Source organism: Hylobates moloch, unplaced genomic scaffold (genome assembly GCF_009828535.3).
Source record: "Hylobates moloch isolate HMO894 unplaced genomic scaffold, HMol_V3 SCAFFOLD_14, whole genome shotgun sequence".
NCBI lineage: Eukaryota > Metazoa > Chordata > Mammalia > Primates > Hylobatidae > Hylobates > Hylobates moloch.
Window position 1 is genome coordinate 46,217,235 of NW_026652289.1, and position 13,954 is coordinate 46,231,188.

The following is a 13,954-nucleotide window of genomic DNA, read 5'->3' on the forward strand; positions in this document are numbered from 1 at the left end:
CTCAACTCTTTCCACGTGGCAGACCACCAACAAGGAATAGTATTCCTAGTCCATTTGGATGAATCCTTCTCTTAAACCCTTCCCCCTGGGATTTAATGCTAACAGGGTTTTTAAAATTTACATTTCAAAATGATTGAGTAAATTTTTCTTTATAATTGGGAAAAGGCAAGATTTTTAACTAAGAATTTTGCATTTGCATTAGGTTTACACTGCATTAAGACATATATTTATCAAATAGAGCTATGATATGCTGTAAATATACATTAAGTAAAACTATGCTCTATTTAAAAACCTAATTCTGAACACATGGTTCTCATGAAAAATTATAATACCTTGAATGGAGACTGACATCTGAGCTGATAATAGCAGTAGTTTAAAGGAGTAGTCATTCATTCCATCAATCCCTCAACAAATGTTGATTGAATCTCTGTAATGTGGCACCATGCTGGGTGTATGATATTGTGATGTGAAATAGAATTGTATCCAAAGTAATTCCTGCAATTTCAATCTTGAAACTAGAGAAGAGGAGCTTTTTCTTTTTGAAGGCTAAGATTACAGTTGCCCTTTATTAAGCAATCTGCATGTATAAGAACTGTATGAGATATGCCATGTGCCTTATAATTACAGTTTACTCTTCTGCTCCTCTGTGTTTGCTTCAGCAGCACATATATTAAAATTAACAATACAGAGAAGATTAGCATGGCCTCTGTACAAGGATGATATGAAATTTGTGATGAGTTTTAAAAAAAGGCCAGTTAGTTGTAAGGGAATGGAGAAAAGAAGGTGCGGGAGAAGCGACAGAAGCTAAGCTTCTCTGTATATACCTATCTTATACATTTGGCTTTGGGATCATGCAAATATTTTATATATTTGTAAAGTAAAATTAGATTTTAAAAGAACAATCCCTAAGAATAAAAAATAAAATAATAAAAGCAAAAAAAAACTATGATTCCCATTGGTGGTGGTCACCACATAGAGAAAAATTATTCTAATTGACTTTAACACACATGAATTTCACTGAAGATCAGTATATCCAAGGATAAAAGAACTAAAAATGAGATTTAAAACTTTTTGCAGTGACGTTATTGTTGATGGTAGCATTGGACTTGCTGTTATGAGACTGCTGTGTGGGTGATGTGAGACAAAGCAAATGAACAATACAGATGTTATCATTTGGTTTTTTATTCTGGTAATCTTGAAAATCCATATTCTTGATATGGGAAAAAGGAGACAGGGAAAAAAGATAGAAGAAATTAAGTGAAAACTCTATAGTCCTAAAATTGAATTGTAAGTATCTGTAAAAACTCCTGAGGTCTTTTATCTTAAACAAAACAAAACCAGGACATATTTTGCAGATCCCTTCACTGAAAAGGCATAATAACAATGAACAAATGGCCAACTTAATAGCAATGATCTAGTGCCCAGGTCATGGTCTCTCAACACCATGTCCCATGTAAAAGGAACCAGGATTCCATGGCAAAATTACTTATTCTGGGTCTGGAGGTAAAAATATGCAAAATTAGCCTGGAACATTATGTAATTAACAGGTAGCAAGGAAGCTGTCAAGACTACTAGAGTCTCATCAGAAGGACTCAGGAATCAGCTTGTCAACACTTTTATAAGCAGAAATTGGGACAATTTGAGGCCAGGTACGGTGGCTCACACCTGCAATCCCAGAATTTTGAGATGCTGAGGTGGGCAGATCACTTGAGGTCAGGAGTTTGGGACCAGCCTGGCCAACGTGGTGAAACCTCGTCTCTACTAAAAATACAAAAATTAGCCAGGCATGGTGGTGCATGGCTATATAATCCCAGCTACACAAGAATTGCTTGAACCCGGAAGGCAGAGGTTGCCGCGAGCTGAGATCCTGCCACTGCATTCTAGCCTGGGTGACAGAGTGAGACTCTGTCTCAAAAAAAAAAAAAATTGGGACAAAATTTGAGCATCAATAAAAGCAAAAACTGCAAAGGACTTAAGCATGTCAACTATGTTTGTATCCCTAAGTTAATAATAATACTAAAATGTGTTAGTCAGTGTTGGTGGGTGCTCAAGAATCAACTCATTACATTGAAAACAAATAGAAGGAAAAAACCCAAATATTCATTCTGCCTTTTCTATATGAACGATATCACTGGATAACCAAACAGTAGATAAAGAGAATTTGTCTTTACAGAAATATTTCAGTCAATAAGTAAAGAAGGGATGATAGAATGAGAATGTCATCATTTTGCAACCCTAATGAACTGATATATGCATTGAATATCAAAGCCAATAAAGTCACAAAAAGAGAGACAGCCAAACAGTATACATCTCTTGATGGAAGAGTCCGTACTACCCGTGTAGGATTCTTGCCTTCTATGGTGCTTCTCGACCTCCCCAAAATTGAGGCTCTAGATCTAACTACCCATTTATAAGAATTACAGTGTACAAGGAAACACATTAAACTAAATCATGGGTTTGCAACCACCAAAATCCAGACAGTGGGAAACTTTACAGGACAAACAATTCGGTTTCTTCAACAAATAAATTGCAAAGGAAAAAGAAAACTAGATACAGAACCAAAAAGATTAAGTGAGACTTAAAAGATGTATCCACCAACTGCAATGCGTGGCCCTTATTTGGATCTTTATTTAAATGAACAAATAAACAGACAAAAAACCTACGACAACACTATTTATGACATTTATAAGAAAATTGGAAAATTACTATTTTGTTGTCAACTCCTAATTTCTTTTTTTTTTTTTTTTTTTTTTTGAGACGGAGTCTTGCTCTTTTGCCCAGGCCAGACTGCAGTGGCACTATCTCAGCTCACTGCAAGCTCCACTTCCCGGGTTCACACCATTCTCCTGCCTCAACCTCCCGAGTAGCTGGGACTACAGGCGCCCGCCACTGCGCCTGGCTAAATTTTTTGTATTTTTTTTTAGTTGAGATGGGGTTTCACCGTGTTAGCCAGGATGGTCTCGATCTCTTGACCTTGTGATCCACCCGCCTCGGCCTCCCAAAGTGCTGGGATTACAGGCGTGAGCCACCGTGCCCGGCTGCCAACTCCTAATTTCTAAGGCATGAAAATGGTATTGTGAATATGCTAAAAAGTATATTTTATGAATACACATGAAAATATTTACTGATTAAATGATGTTTTGTATAATGGGAGTGGGTGAATAGCAGAATAAGATTGGACTTGGGTTGCTGATTGTGGGGCTGGGCTATGGGTACTTGGGGTTCATTAGACTTTTCTGTCTGCCGTTATGTATGTTTGAAATCTTGCATAGTAAAAGGTAAAAGATAAAAGTAACAACAACAAAACAGCATCAACAAAACAAAAATGAAACTCAAGTTTGCTGTGAATTGGATAGTGTCATTCCATATTATTAATAAGGAAGTTGTGGCTTGGAGGAGCTAACAGCCTCACCAGGACACAATCAGTCAATGGCAAAGCCAATTTCATACGTAGGTCTTTTTCAAGAGGAAAAATGTTTGGCCTGGTGCGGTGGCTCATACCTGTAATCCCAGTACTTCGGGAGGCCGAGGCGGGCAGATCGCTTGAGGCTTGGAGCTTGAGACCAGCCTGACCAACATGGGGAAACCCCATCTCTACTAAAAATACAAAAATTGCTGGGCGTGGTGGCTTATGCCTGTAATCCCAGCTACTCAGGAGGCTAAGGCAGGAGAATCACTTGAGTCCGGGAGGCAGAGGTTGCAGTGAGCCGAGATCATACCACTGCACTCCAGCCTGGGCGACAGAGAGAGACTCTGTCTCATTTTAAAAAATAAATAAATAAAGAGAGAAAACATGTTCACTTTTTTGCCATACTACATTGCATACCTTAAATTAAATAATGCAACTTCAAAAATATCAAATTCACTAGACAAAATTAATTAGCAGAAAAGCATTTTACAATTAAACGTTTCTTCCATAGATATTTGTTAAATGTTTGGTCCCTGACCTCATTGCCACATTAAAATAAGATATATAATCATATTCAATTAAGTTCAAACTTATGTGTGCAGTAATTTAAAGTTTAATTCATGAGTATTCCATGAGGCTTTGTAAAAGCATCCTCATGATATACTTCACACATTCTGACACCAGAACATGTTTGAGAAATACTGATTTAGCGGTTGGTGACAAAAGGTTTTTAGAATTTTCAGCACACACAAAGGTTAGAATGTGTCAGTGGGCATTACACTGAATAGCCATGTTAAGTACTAAAATATTTTAATGACAGAACGTATGCCCTGCTGTTGGCAGTGAAACTGTGTTACCATTAGCATATTTTACAAGTTGAGTCTATTTTGTGTTCTAACTTGAAGCAGCTTTATTTCCTGCCCCATTACAGGATAGTGCTTTTATAATATAAAATAAATGTCTCCAATTCAACTCATTTTAAGACATGGATTATAATGCCATGAACTTGGGGCAAACCTTTAAAATGTTTTAAAGCATATTTTTTCTTAGTTTTAAACCTTGAATTATTCCACTCATGGTTTTTATGTTAAAAAAATTTCATTAAACTTGCCAAATTTTATTGTAAAATACTTGAATAAGAAGTCTAAAAAATAAATGCACAAAACATTTTGTTCTTCCCCAGGTTCAGATGATGAGTATGGGAAATCTTTTTTCTGTGCAGCTTGGTTAGCAATTTTTTATGTTTTTATTTTTTGTTATATTTTGTTTAGAAGCAGCATATATACTTTTTAAGTTAGCAAAATTGGCTCTACCTGGGATTGGAACAGTTTGGCAGAACTATAGGAAGTTACCCTGAAGTTCCATTTTCTCTGCCAGATGTGACTTTGCCATGACTTGATATCTGTCTGTTAGGCCTAACTCTTGCCGCATGGCACAGGAAACCTTATTTTAAACAACCAGAGTTCATCAGCAATCTTATTAAATATCTGGCATGTCTTATCATTCATGAGCATTGATTAGTGTTGGACCTCACAGTCACATTGTCCCATCTGCACACAGGGAGAACTCTGACACTTCAGACTCAGAAGCCTCTTAGTAAAGGATTTGGGTGAACAAAGTATCTTTCCCAGAGGGTCTCTGAGAGCCCCTTGTTTAACTCCTACTCAGTTATAATCCAATTCTACATAGATTAAACATCTTTAAGGAAGTATAAGCAGTATATCGCCTAGTACATGTTCCGTAGTTTGAGAGAAGGGGACCTCCAATTCTCTAAACATTCTCAGATGTTGCCTTCTTCTGAAGTAGATTTCCAACAAGAAACCTAGGAAACACAAGACACTAGCATATTTATGTGTTTTGTTTGTTTGTTTGTTTTTGGGATGGAGTCTTGCTCTGTTGCCCAAGCTGGAGTGCAGTGGCTTGATCTTGGCTCACTGCAACCTCTGCCTCCTGGGTTCAAGCGATTCTCCTACCTCAGCCTCCTGAGTAGCTGGGACTACAGGTGCGCACCACCATGCCCAGCTAATTTTGTCATTTTTAGTAGAGATGGGGTTTCACCGTGTTGGCCAGGCTGGTCTCAAACTCCTGACCTCATGATCCGTCTGCCTTGGCCTCTCAAAGTGCTGGGATTACAGGCGTGAGCCACTGCACCCGGCCACAGATTTACGTTTTTAAGAGGACATTGCCTTTATGAAACTGCCTTAAACTCCTGAGGCAGGACAGAATTGAGATGAGCAAAGATGAAAAAAGATGAAAGACATAGTTTCCAAATGAAAGCAAGAGGCAGGAGATGCTGGATTCAGCAGAGAATCAGATTAGTGAAAACAAATTCAGAAAATTTCAGTTACAGAGGATAAGGACAGGGAAATAAAATCAGTGAGGAGACTGTAGCTTGTTGGATAGATCTCAGACATCCAATGTAAGTACTCATAAAATAGAGAAGACGTCAAACGGAAGAGAGGAAATTCAGTCAGTGCTATAAGACAGCTTTGATTTACTAAAAGCTATTGTGAAAAAAAGTCAAAGCTATCATTAAATATGTGTCAGTTGTAAGATGTATTGCATTTTGATTTCAAAAAATGGAAAAAGATAGGAAGCAGCAAGTTAGAATTTAGGAAATGTAGAAACAAAAAATTATGATACAGAAATTGTTATAGGCCATATCCTCTGAGCCTAAGTAATTCAAATAAACATTAAGTGAAGAGGTTTGAATCAAAACCTATAAACATTACAAATTTTAAAACACTCTCCTGCAGAAATTATTCATGCAAGAGGTAATGAAAAATATAATTACACGTTATGTAGAAGATAAGAAAAACAAGAGTATTCATTTCAGAAATTATCATGTAACTACAGTCTATACTGAGAGGACCCCACATTCTTTCAATAAATGTAAACATTTAATATATTCAGTAAGTGATATTGGAACAGTTGGTTAATTTAGAAAAAGTTAATTTAAATTGTTAACATATGTAATAGTAAATTCCAGATGGATTGAAGAGTTAAATAAAAAATTTAACCATAAAAACATAAAAATACCATGAAAGTAAATACTTCTCAAATTTCTGATGGAGAAGCTTCAAATGAATGGAAAATAAAATGTATTGACGGATTTAACTACATAGAAGGCTTAAAATGAATACTTGTCGAAAAACATTCAAATGAGAAGTTAAAGTAAAATAACATGTAATACAAATTTTGTAAAATACTATGTAAAAGACTTTTCAAATGGACAAAAAAGAGATAGTAGATGAATAGGTAAAGGAAAATACTTTACAGTTCTAATAGAAAAGCAAGTGACTGGTTAATAATCATGTGGAAACATTCAACTTTATTTCTAATCAATAAAATATAAGCCCAAGCATTGGCTAAAAAGCACTCCCCCACCTCCAGCAATTACTTTCAAAAAAAGAAGTTTGCAAACCCAGTGCTAGTGATGGTGATGGACAGAGATCAAGTTTATATTGTGCTGTTGAATACTGCTAAGTGCAGTGCTTTTGATAAGCAGTTTTGCAACATGTATTAAGCACCTCAGAAATATCTTTAGTTTTTGACTCAGCAAATGTTGTTTCAGGGAATTTCCCAAGGGAATATTCTAAGTAAAAAGAATGCTTCCTGCAAAAATACATTGATATTATTATTTATAAAGCTTGACAACCAGAAACAATCTAAATGTGAAACCATAAGGGAACGGCCAAGTAAATTATGGGATTTCTGAGATGGAATATTACTAATTTTTATTATGCTTATACTTTTGAAATAACAGGAAATGCTAACATGATATCCTTAAGTTAAAAGGTCAGGTCACAGAATCACATAGCAAATCTATAATTTTATTTGTATGTGAACAGAAAGATAAACCTCATGAAAAAGCAAAAATAACAGTGGTTATCACTGGGTTGTGCAATTAAGAGTGTTTTAAATTTTCTTTTAAATGTGTTCTCCAGGCTTACTACAAATGAGCATATAATACTTTGATCATTAAAATATGATTAAAATATTCTTTCTAAGTAGTGATGAAGAAGCACTTGGGAAGGGATTAACAATAGTTAATTAACAATTAAGATATTTTGAAGGTTGGTGGCAATTTTAATACAAAGAAAGGATTGGGGGAATGGACATCCAAGGCTCAATACTTGTTTAATAGTGTCCACCTTTTTCTATTCCTGGTTCTGATTTCCCTTCTTGTTTTTTTTAATTTTTAAATTTTATTTATTCATTTATTTTTATTTTTTTTTTATTTTTTGAGACAGAGTCTCATTCTGTTGCCAGGCTGTAGTGCAATGGTGCAATCTCGGCTCACTGCAATCTCCACCTCTCGGGTTCAAGTGATTCTCCTATCTCAGCCTCCCGAGTAGCTGGGATTACAGGCACACACCACCACACAGCTAATTTTTGTGTTTTTAGTAGAGATGGGAGTTTCACCATGTTGCCCAGGATGGTCTCGATCTCCTGACCTCTTGATCTGCCTGCCTCGGCCTCTCAAAGTGCTGGGGTTAAAGGTGTGAGCCACTGTGCCCAGCCTATTCATTTATTTTTAGCATTTGTGGGTACCTAGTAGGTGTATATATTTATGGGGTATGTGAGATGTTTTGAATCAGGCATGCAATACACAATAATCACATCAGGGTAAATGGGGTATACATCACCTCAGGCATTTATCCTTTCTTTGTGTTCAATCAAATTATACTCTCAGTTATTTTAAAATGTATAGTAAATTATTGTTGACTGTAGTCACCGTGTTGTGCTAACAGATACTAGATCTTATTCATTTTATCTAACTATATTTTTGTACCCATTAGTCATCCCCACTTCCCCCACCACCACTATCCTTCCTAGCCACTGGTAACCACCATTCTACTGTGTATCCCCATGAGTTCAAATGTTTTAATTTTTTTTTAGCTTCCACAAATAACTGAGAACATGTGAAGTTTTTGTCTTTCTGTACCTGGTTTATTTCACTTAACATAATGACCTCCAGTTTCATCCATGTCATTGCAAATGACAGAATCTCATTCTTTTTTTATGGCAGAAGAGTACTCCATTGTATATATACATCACATTTTTTTTTATCCATTCATCTGTTCGTGGACCCTTATGTTGCTTCCAATTCTTAGCGATTGTGAATAGTGCTGCAAAAAACATGGGAGGGCAGGTATCTCTTCGATATCCTGATTTCCTTTCTTTTGGGTGTATACCTAGGAATGGGATTGCTGGAACATATGATAGTTCTATTTTTAGTTTTCTGGGGAACCTCCATACTGTTCTCCATAGCGGTTGTGCTAATTTACATGCCCACCAACAGTGTATGAGGGTTCCTCTTTCTCCACATTCTTGCCATCTTTCATTATTGCTTGTCCTTTGGATAAAAGTCATTTTAACTGGAGTGAGATGATATCTCATTGTAGTTTTGATTTACATTTCTCTGAAGATCAGTAATGCTGAGTACTTTTCATATGCCTGTTTGGACTCAAGCGATCCTCTCATCTCAGCCTCTTGAGTAGGTGGGACCACAGGCTTTTTAACTTGATGTGATCCCACTTGTCTTCTTTTGCTTTGGTTGCCTGCACTTGTTGGGTATTACTCAAGAAATCTTTGCCCAGTCCAATGTCCTGGAGAATTTCCCCAATGTTTTCTTTTAGTAGTTTCATAGTTTGAGGTCTCAGGCTTAAGAATTTAATCCATTTTGATTTGATTTTTGTGTATGGCAAGAGATGGGTATCTAGTTTTATTCTTCTGCATATGGACATCCAATATTCCCAGCATCATTTATTGAAGAGACTCTCCTTTCCCCAGTGTACGTTCGTGGCACCTTTGTTGAAAATGAGTTCACTGTAGAAGTATGCATTTATATCTGGGTTCTCTAGTCCTTTGGTCTATATGTCTGTTTTTTTATGGCAGTACCATGATGTTTTGGTTACTACAGCTCTGTAGTATAATTTGAAGCCAGGTAATGTGATTCCTCCAGTTTTCTTATTTTTGGTCAGGATAGCTTTGGCTATTCTGGGTCTTTTGTGGTTCCACATAAATTTTAGTATTTTTTTTCTCTTTCTATGAAGAATGTCATTGATATTTTGATATGGATTGCATTTAATCTGTAGATGACTTTTGGTATTATGGACATTTTAGCGATATTGAGTCTTCCAGCCCATGAATATGGAATATCTTTTCATTTTTTTGGTGTGTCCTCTTCAATTTCTTGCATCCACGTTTCATAGTTTTCATTGTAGAAATCTTTAATTTCTTTGGTTAAGTTTATTTCTAGGTATTTTATTTGTAGGTATTGTGAATGGGACTGCTTTCTTGATTTCTTTTTCAGATAGTTTGCTATTGGCATATGGAAATGCTACTGATTTTTGTATGCTGACTTTGTGTCCTGCAACTTTACTGGATTTGTCAGTTCTAGTAGTTTTTTTGTGTGGTATCTTTAGTTTTTTCCAAATAGAAGATCATATCATCTGAAAACATGGATAATTTTACTTCTTCCTTTCCAGTTTGGTTGCCCTTTATTTATTTCTCTGTCTGATTGCTCTAGCTAGGAATTCCAGTACTATGTTGAATAACAGTGGTGAAACTGAGCATCCTTGTCTTGTTGCTGATCTTAGAGGAAGGGCTTGCAATTTTCCCTCATGCAGTATGATACCAGCTGTGGGTCTGTTATATATGGCTTTCATTATGTTGATGTATGTTCCTTCTACATCTAGTTTTTTGAGTTTTATTTTTATCATGAAGGAATGTTGAATTTTATTAAATGCTTTTCCAGCATCAATTGAAATGATCATATGGTTTTTGTCCTTCATTCTGTTGATATGATGTATCACATTGATTTGCATATGTTAAACCATCCTTGCATCCCTGGGATAAATCCCACTAGGTCATGATGAATAATCTTTCTAATTTATTGTTGATTTCAGTTTGCTGGTATTTTGTTGAGGATTTTTGCATCAGTGTTAATCAGGGATATTGGCCTGTAGTTTTTTCTTTTTTTTTTTTTTGCTGTGCCTTTGGTTTTAGTATCAGGGTAATACTGGCCTCAGAGAATGGGTCTGGAAGTATTCTCTCCTCGATTTTTGAGAGTAGTTTGAGTAGGGTTAGCATTAGTTCTTGTTTAAATGTTTGGTAGAATTCAGTAGTGAAGCCACTGGGTCTTGGGCTTTTCTTTGTTAGGAGCCTTTTAATTATGGCTTCAATCACATTACTTGTTATTGGTCTGTTCAGGTCTTTAATTTCTTCCTGGTTCAATCTTGGTAGGTTGTATGTGTCTAGGAATTTATCCATTTTTTTTCTAGATTTTTCAGTGTATTGGCGTATAGTTGCTGGTAATAGCCACTAATTATCCTTCAAATTTCTTTGATGTCTCTTATAATGTCTCCTTTTTCATGTCTGATTTCGTTGAGTCTTTTCTTTCTTCTTCTTAGTCTGGCTAAGGGTTTGTTGATTTTGTTTATCTTTTCAAAAATCAACTTTTTGTTTCATTGATATTTTTTGTATTTTTTGTGTTAATTTCATTTATTTGTGCTCTGATGTTTATTATTTCATTTCTTCTGCTAATTTTGGGTTTTGTTTTCTCTTGTTTTTCTAGTTCTTTAAGATGCATCATTAGGTTGTTTATTTAGAGCTTTTCCAGTTTTTGTTTGGGTATTTATTGCTATAAATTTCTTAGCACTACTTTCGCTGTATTACATCAGTTTTGGTATGTTGTGTTTCCATTTTCATTTTTAATTTCCTTCTTAATTTCTTCATTGACCCACTGGTCATTCAGAAGCATATTGTTTAATTTCCATGTGTTTGCATAGTTTCCAAAATTCCTCTTGTTATTGATTTCTAGTTCCATTCCATTGTGGTCAGAGAAGATACTTGATATAATTTCAATTTAAAATTTTTTTTGAAGACTTGTTTTTGGCCTAATATGTGGTCTATCCTTGAGAACGAGCCATGTGTTGAGGAGAAGAAAGTGTATTCTGCAGCCATTGGATGAAATGTTCTGTAAATATCTATTAGGTTCATTTGGTCTATAGTGCAGATTAAATCCAGTGTTTCTTTGCTTATTTTCTTCTGGATGATCTATCCAATGCTGGAAGTGGGGTGCCGAAGTCTCCAGCTATTATTGTATTGGAATCTATGTCTCTCTTTAGCTGTAATACTATTTGCTTTGTTTATCTGTGTGATCCAATGTTGGGTGCATATATATTTATAATTGTTATATCCTCTTATTGTTTTGACCTCTTTATCATTATATAATGACTTTCTTTGTCTCTTTTTTATAGGTTTTGTCTTGAAATATATTTTGTTTACATACAGCTACCCCTGCTCTTTCTTGGTTTCCATTGACATGGAATATCTTTTTTCATCCCTTTTTTTCAGTCTATATGTGTCTTTATAGGTGAAGTGTGTTTTTGTAGGCAACACATCATCGAGTCTTTTTTTTCTTATTCATTTGGCCACTATGTCTTTTGATTGGAGAATTTAATCCATTTACATTCAATGTTATTATTTATAAGTATGGACTTTTGCCATTTTGTTATTTGTTTTCTGGTCTTCTCCTCGTTCTCCCTGCCCCCTTCCTGTTTTCTTTTTAGTGAGGGTGATTTTCTCTGGTGGTATACTACAATTTCTTGTTTTTAATTTTTATATATCTGTTGTATGCTTTTTGATTTGAGGTTACCATGAGGCTTACAAATACTAGCTGGTAACCCATTATTTTAAACTGATGACAACACTGATTGCATAAACAAACTAACAAGCAAAGAGAAAACCAATATAAATTCTATGCTTAAACTACATCCTCCTGCTTTTAAACTTTTTGTTTCTATTTACATCTTATTATACTATGTCCTGAAAAGTTGTAGTTATTATTTTTGATAGGTTCATCTTTTAATCTTTCTACTCAAGATTTGAGTAGTTTATTTGTCACAATTACAGTGTTATAATATTCTGTGTTTTTCTGTGTAGCTACTATTACTGGTGAGTTTTGTACCTTCAGATGATTTCTTATTGCTCATTAAAGTCTTTTTCTTTCAGGTTAAAGAATGCCCTTTAGCGTTTCTTGCAGAACAAGTCTGGTGTTGATGAAATCTCTCAGTTTTTGTTTGTCTGGGAAAGTCCTTATTTCTCCTTCATGTTTAAAGGGTGTTTTTGCTGGATATACTATTCTAGGATAAAGGGTTTTTTTTTCTCCTTCTGCAGTTTACGTATGTCATGTTACTCTCTCCTGGCCTATAAATTTTCCACTGAGGAGTCTGCTGCCAGATGTATTGGGGCTCCATTGTATGCTGTTTCTTTCTCTTGCTGCCTTTAGGATCCTTTCTTTATTCTTACCTTTGGGAGTTTGATTATTAAATGCTTCGTGGTAGTCTTCTTTGGGTTAAATCTGCTTGGTGTTCTATAAGCTTCTTGTACTTGAATATTGGTATTTTTTCTGTAGGTTTGGGAAATTCTCTGTTATTATCCTTTTGAGTAAACTTCCTACCCCAATCTTTCTCTCTACCTTCTCTTTAACACCAATAACTCTTAGATGTCCCCTGTTGAGGCTATTTTTTGATCCCATAGACATACGTCATTATTTTTTATTTTTTTCTTTGTCCCCTCTGTGTGTTTTCAGATAGCCTGTCTTCAAGCTCACTAATTCTTTCCTCTGCTTGATCATTTCTGCTGTTAAGAGATTCTGATGCATTCTTCTATTTGTCAATTGTATTTTTCAGCTCCAGAACTTCTGCTTGATTATTTTAAAATATGTCAATCTTTTTGTTAGTTTTATCTGATAGAATTCTGAATTCCTTCTCTGTGTTATTTTGGATTTCATTGAGCTTCCTCAAAACAGCTATTTTGAATTCTCTGTTTGAAAGGTCACATATCTCTGTCACTCCAGAATTGGTCACTGGTGCCTTATTTAGTTTGTTTGGTAAGGTCATGTTTTCCTGGATGGTCTTGATGCTTGTGGATGTTTGTCAGTATCTGGGCATTGAAGAGTTGGATATTTATTGTAGTCTTCTCAGTTTGGGCTTGTTTGTACCCATCCTTATTGGGAAGGCTTTCTAAGTATTTGATGGGACTTGGGTTTTGTGATCTAAGTCTTTGGTCACTGCAGCCATACTTGCTTTAATGGGCACCGCAAGCCCAATAACCCTGTGGCTCTAGCAGACTTGTAGAAATACCACCTTGGCAAAATCCACTGGGTATAAAAACCATACCTCTATGGATCTCAGTTTGAAAAAGACCACTCAGCGTGATGATTCAGGGACAGAATTGTCAGAGAACAGGCAACGAAGTGGAGTGCTATCTGACCTGAAGGGCCTCATTTTTTTCTTTAAGAGATGGATAACATCTAAAAACTGAAATTAAAAACCTGATGCTTAAGAAGAAACAGGGAACATTATAGAAGGCACTGGATCACTCAAGAATATTGATTGCCCAGAGAAGGTGCTAGTGGATGAGGCCAGGAGCACTGACTTCCTAGGGCACACCAAACCAATGGATTTTACAGGTGGAGGAACTACAGGAATAAACTCTGCAGGGCTGAATCTGAAACAAAATTCCAAACCTGGG

General features: G+C 35.7%; 1 protein-coding gene and 1 pseudogene across 2 annotated transcripts in view; both read left to right on the forward strand.

Moving 5' to 3' along the window:
- Positions 1-13,954, forward strand: part of ADAMTSL3 (ADAMTS like 3) — a 392,111-nt gene that overhangs the window by 60,616 nt on the left and 317,541 nt on the right. The gene's annotated exons all lie outside the window — the stretch shown is intronic.
- Positions 647-742, forward strand: LOC116482666 (U6 spliceosomal RNA; annotated as a pseudogene).